Genomic DNA, 6851 nt, shown 5'->3' on the forward strand with positions numbered 1-6851 from the left:
TCATCGAAGGCTTATGTGGCTGTTGCCAACATGAGACTCTTAATCCATGTTAGACACATCAAAAAATTTATACCAAAATCAAAACATTTATCTCTCGATCCATCTACTTCTCGATCTCCCACTCCCTTTTTGTCTCACTCCTTCTATCACTCCCACTCTTTTAGCTTTGGTCTACAGCCAAATCAAAATCTCTCTCTCTCTCTCTCTCTCTCTCTCTCTCTCTCTCTCTCTCTCTCTCTCTGTAGATTTCTCATTCTCCCTCAATCTCTAACGTTCTCCCAAAATCTTTCTCCTGCTCCCTCCCTTGTTGTTTTTTATTTTTTCATAGAAACTTATATAGTTATTAATCAAACCGTATAAGTTATAAGTTAGTAAAGGGACCAACAACTTGTACAATCAAGTTATAAATTTCGATCAAGTTGGTGTAAATTTCACAGCTAAGGGTTTCTTGTGAATTTTTATCAATTTGAGTTGAGAGAGTTAGAAGCATACCAAGTTGGTCTTATGTTCTTTAATACGGTCTAGTTAATACCATATAAGTGTGTAAGAAAAATTAAAAGAAAAAGAATTGAGAAAGGGAACAGGAAAGAAACTGGGAGAGAACGATAGAGATTGAAGGAGAAAGAGAGATCAACCGAGAGAGAAAATGAGGGAGAAAGAGAGATTAAACGAGAAACAAAATGAGAAAGATTGAGGGAGAACAATAGATTGACAGAGTGGGAGAGAACGGGAAAGATTGACCGAGAGAATGTAAAACCCTTTTCTCAAATCACACAGTTGTTGAGTAGGGAGAGACAACTGTGAGAGAGAGTGGGAGGGAGATCAAAAGACAGAGGGAGTGGGAGAAAAAGTGAAAACCTTTTTTTTTTTCAAATAATCCATGATGTGTCCAACATGGATTAAGAGTCCCATGTTGGCAACAGCCACATAAGCCTCCGATGACATGGTAGGGTTTTATAATTTGAAATGTATAACTGGTTGTCAGAGTTTTGTTGGTTTCTAAACCAGCCTGCAGCGTCATTTTAAATGTTGAGCCAGCTATTACTATAATACAATATGCAGTAAATACGTAATCGGACTTATGACTTGTAAACTGCACAAACCACGGTTCAATTGGATTCCCAACTGCTTTTGTTATTTACAAATTATAAACAAAATATATAGAGAATAAAATGGAGCTTATCATCAGCATCAACCTTTGTATTGGTTTTCCTGTCTTTCCCTTCCTTTTCCTACATTTTCGTTCAAACCAAACATAGCCTAAAAATTATAGGTTATCCCTACATTTGGTGATCAAACCTTTTCAATGACTAGTCCTTGATTATCTCTTTTACCTCTTACTAAGAGGAGTAGAGTTTGTCAGTCAGTGCAAAAGGTGGTCGAATCAGTCATCATCAACTCGTTCTAACAATAGGATCTTATGGAGCTCACTTGCTTGGCAAGGTACAGCTGCTAGAACACCCTTTTGATCAAATCCAAACTCTCGTTTTGCTTCTTCCAGCAGTTTAATGAATTCAGGATTGTCAAGATAGCTCAATGCAAAAAAGAACTAGTTTGGCTCGGCATCATATCACCTGTTGTGAACACTGCAAAATGCCCCTCCTTCACATCTCCAATCTTGTCTTCCCGTCTTGATAGGGAAAAGACACCTCTCTGCAGCTTCTTCACTGTGTGCTTGAGCCTAACTCTGGTTGATGCTTCTTAGCTGATGCTTAGTGTTTCTTGGGTCACTGGGAGATCGAAAACAATGTAGATGGAGAAGAATAAGATTTTGGTGAACAGTAGTGTTCACCATGTAAGAATATTTATCAAGTACTCATTGAACGTACGTGCCTACTATATTGTGTCTATTAGTCTTGCCCTCCTACTAGTTTGTATGCCAGCTTGTCACAGATGATATGTCTCTCTTTTTAGGCTGTGTTTGGTTGCAATGCAAATAAATTTGCATTGCTGCAAAACTATGCAGTGCAAATTATTTGAATGTAAATTCTGACCTATTTTGTTTCAAAATTTAGTTTATTTTGTTTGATTACAATACAAATGAAGTAAATTAAGATATGGAGCAGAATAAAGTAAAACCCAAAATAAAATTAAATGAAAATTTGCATTTTGTTTTTCATTTGCACTCCTATGCATTTATACTAATACAAATAAATTTATACTGCAATCAAACTCAGCCTTAGGGCCATCACCCAATTTGCATCCCTATGAATTGAAGAAGCATGAATATAGGAAGAGTAGGAGATGCAAAAGGATAGGCCTTGGATACTTCAAGTAGTAAAATTTGAAGAACTTATGAGTTCTGGTTTGTGAATTACGAAAATTATTCCAGTTCTCTGTTTATTTCCGCCTAACCTTGCTAGTTGTAATCTCATGATTTGTCATGGGTATTTGGCCACTAGCCTCTACCAAAGGTCGTATCCCCAGATAAATTGTGAGCCCTCAGATCTTATCTCTGTACTACAACCCACGTACTATTGTGCAAGGAAAAAGGAAAACATAAAATTTCATTAATTAAATAAGTTGTATTCTACTTCAGCCGCAGGTACATGCATGAATCGGTCATTTAGATTGGGAATACCATAACTGGATTTTGTACTAAGATCATGAGAAAACATGAAAGGGATCAATGCTTCCTTAGAAAGTTGGAAAAGGACTACTGATGGCACTTGGGTCTTAGTGTTCGGTGGTGAAGGAAATTTCTTGTGAGGTCAAGCCATTTGGCTAAGAAGCTGGAGATGAACCACCCCTTGGAGCTAGGTCGGTAGTTAAGTCTATCCATTTGGATAAGATGCTGGCAAAGATAGATGGTTCAGATAATGGTGAATGAATTCATATATATAAACGAGAGATCTTTTCTAGGTAAAGTTGTGATCATAGGGGTGCCCACATTCAAGAAATATTAATTTCACCAATAAATTCAATTTCTGTTTGTATTCTCTTTGGTGGTCAATACTCACTTATTTACCTAAATATAATTAAGTATTATAGCAATGTTGTACTACAAATTTGGAAAGATTTTAGTGCTAGTTCAACCCTCATGAGATATCCAAAGCCATTTGTCTAACCCTAGAGGGGGGAGGGGATAGACTAAATATATAGGCCTGACTACTTTTGACTTAATAATATTGAAGCTCACGGATTAGCTGAACTTGATGGCTGTGTTAGGGGCTGAGTAACCAATAATAATATAATGGCCCATGTCAGCCAGATATTGAGTGGTTGTGGGACATATACGCTTTGTGGGGTGGCATTATTGGTTATTGTTGCTGTCAAATATGAAGTCGAGGGCAACAATGTAATTTTTAGTGTTCAAGGCCAATGGGTCCAACCTGCTGAGAGAATAAATACGTGTGTTTACGTCAATATGGGAGCCCCTTTTTATAGTCAGAGCTGCCTGAGAAGAGTAATAGGTGGGAGTAGGTGGCAACAGTTGGTAGTAGTTGGTGATGGATGGTCAAGATACATCAGGCCAATGCCACGTATCAGGGTCCACAAGATGGCCGAGATGCGTCTGACCAGTGCCATGTGCACTACAAAAAATAAGGTTTTTGGCGACGTTAGACAAATGTCACCAAAACCGCTACAAACGTCGTGGAAATCTTCCCGCGATGTTTGTGCAAATGCCACATCTATAAAAGTCTAAAAAGATTTCAATGACGTTTACAGGAATTTTTAGTGATGTTTGCAAATGTCACTGAAATTAGTTCACACCTCCTTCGGGTGCACTTTTGGTGACGTTTGCAAATGTCACCAAAGGTGGACAAGAAAAAAAAAATTGTCAACATTTGGCAACAGAAGTATCTAAAATAGGGCAGGGTGAAGGATCTTTTGTATTTACATAAGTATGTGCGTTCGAGAGGAGTTTAGTGGTATGTACTTATTGAAGGAAGGGGCCAACGGCCTCTTCTCTCCATCTTTGTTGGTGAGACCGTCACCACAACTGTCTCTTTCCTTCCTCTTCTTGTCATTAGGCCCTCGATCGGCATTGGCTTCTGATTCTTGGAGGCACTTGTCGGCTTTGGCCTCTTGGGCGGCGATGTACTTCTAAACCTTCTTCTAGAACTCGGCTTTAGTCTTGGACAGAGTCTTGGAGATGGACCAGCTAATGGGTTTGGGCCAAAGGCCACTGATGGCCGCGTGCATAGAGACTGAGGGATTTAGGTCCTTGACCTCGAGTTCTTCTTGGTTGAACCTCTTCATATATGCTCGGAGGATCTCCCCACGCTTCTGCTTGATGGACATTAAGGAGATGACAGTTTTCTAACACTGTCAATTGCTCATGAAATAGCCCTGGAAGAGATCTACGAACTATTCCCAGGAGCCGATGGAGTGTAGAGTCATTGTGGAGAACCATCGGCGCGTTGCCCCCTTGAACGTGGTTTGGAAGGCCCAACACATGAGGGTGTTAGAGTATCCGTGCAGGAGCATGAGGGCCCAGAAGCTTTCTAGGTGATCATCAAGGTCTGTACTTCTATCATAGGTTTCCAACATCAAGGCCTTGAAATTTGGCAAGAGGGGCTCAGAGAGAATGGAATCTACAAATGCTTCCATCCGGCTATATGAGGTAGGGCAACTGGTGGAGACATCTCCTCGGCCCTCCTTTACCTACAAAAGTTTGTCCTGAAAGGTGCCAATTTGTGCTTGAATGTCTCCGAAGCACTAGTCGATGTAGGGCATCGTTGCTTTGGAATGATCTTAGTTCTCTTGTATGCAAGACGGGCTAGCCTTGTCCCTGGAGTGCTCGAACGCTAGCACGTCCTAAGCCTCGCAGGCACGACGACCATTGAGGAGGTCACGGAGGTCAGAGGTTGGCAAGGGAGAGGCACGGCATCGGCATCTTGCCCTCGGAGGGGGACTGCGGTGGCATGAGCGCCCGCCATCGTTCTAGTTGGTCGCAACACGATGGTGCTAATGGTCGTGATTCTTGCGATTGGCATGGGATCCTACGAGGTCACCCCCTTGGCTGGGGAGCCGAGGAGTCTTGGAAAGATGATTGCTAGCTTGTCAGTTGCTGCTGTCAAAATCTAAGGGGTTGGCCCCTTCTGGGCCCCCCAAGCGTTGGCTTAGCGGGGTATGGGTGGATCGCCCTCCACGTTGTCCATGGCTTCTAAGGGGGCGGCTACCCTATGGGTGGCTTCCTGTAGAACGTCCTATGTTGTCTAATTGTTGAGCTAGGTTGTCCAGTTTGCTTATGACCAACTCGAATTGGTCGATTGTGACCAAGTTTCGGACGTTAGGGACGAGGTCTTGCTTGTCAACCATTTCGGGGGATGCTAGTCGATTAAATTAGATTAGTTTTTCTTAAGGGAAAGTTTTGAAGACGTTCCCACAGATGGCACTAATTGTTGCTACCAAATATGGAGCCAAGGGCAACAACATAATTTCTAGCATCTGAGGTCGACGGGCCCAACCTGCTGAGAGAAGAGGTATGTCAAAGGCCCTGGAGGTATCCTAGGGGCGAAGACTCCGATGGTCAAGTTAGTCGATAGCTGTGAGATGTTGGACCAAATAAGAGAGAAAACTTAGAACTTAAGTTCCAGTGTGTATTTATCTCAATGTAGGAGCCCCTTTTTATAGTTAGAGTTGCATAGAAGTCCCTTTTTTCTCTCATGAATACATATAAATCCCCATAACTTATCAATATTACAAATATATCCAAATACAATTTTTCTTTTAACACGCCCCCTTAAAATCAAGGTGAAAAAACCAACTTGAATTTGCAAGTAATGTGTCACGTGGGGAGAACCTTGTTAATAGCCCAAGCTATCAAATTTAGACAAGACATAGAATGTTGATAAGTATTGTGCTCTGCCTAATTATTATTATATGCATATAGGCATATAGGCTTTTGTCTACACTGAAAAGGAAGATTTTTCATTTTATTTAATTGGTTGATTGATACATTGTGATGTAAGGGAAAAATAATAAGTTTCTTTTTATCAATACGACACAACTTTAGTCAATCAAATTGATAGGGTCGGAGCAGAGCAAACAGGTATCAATGGCTTCCCCAAAAGTGTAGAAAGAGAAAGAACATTATTCAAATATTTATTATAATTTTATGTATAACTTATTAAAGAATAAGGGTCCGTTTGATTTTCAGGAATAGGGTTCTGGAATCAGAATCAGAATGGGCTACTTCAATTCCAACTGTTTGGTTGGACGGAATTGAAATCTCATTCCCATTTCTGCTGGAATGGCATTCCCTCATTTGAGGGAGTGGCCATTCCCTGCCCCTTTCTTGGGAATGAAATTCTATTCCTGCTGATTTTAATTCACATTCTCATTCCTGTCTGAACCAAATAAACTATGGGAATGGACTTTCCGATTCTCATTTCGGAGGATTTCAATTCTCATTCCGACTACGAACCAAACAGACCCTAATTGTTGGTATTTGATTAAGTGGTTTAGTGTTTGATTCTCATTTCAGCACAAGATATGGCTTGTTGATAATTCAAGCCTGATATCATTTCGAGTAAGAGGGTGTATTAGAGAATAAATATTTATTGAAGTACCTCACCTAAGAGCTTAAGATTTGAGGTTGAATGGTTCCTTGACATAGCTTATCAGAACTAGAATGCTAAGCGATCTCTTTCTGTATCTCTCACACACATATGTATTCATATACCTGGTTCATTCAAGATTTAAAATCCTCTATGTGGAAATTTTAGGGGGCGCTCTATGTTACAACATGATCAATTTTTATTTTCATTTGTCTTTTGAATTGCCACATCAGCAAAAAAACAAAAAGATGTTCTTGAACTGTGTTTTTGTTTTGAAAAGGAAAAAATTAAGTTGGTTTTGTTTTGAAAAACAATACATGTTAGGTGGCATTCTACAATGGAAAC

This window comes from Nelumbo lutea, chromosome 2 (genome assembly GCF_056320005.1).
Source record: "Nelumbo lutea isolate HS-2025 chromosome 2, American lotus-T2T, whole genome shotgun sequence".
NCBI lineage: Eukaryota > Viridiplantae > Streptophyta > Magnoliopsida > Proteales > Nelumbonaceae > Nelumbo > Nelumbo lutea.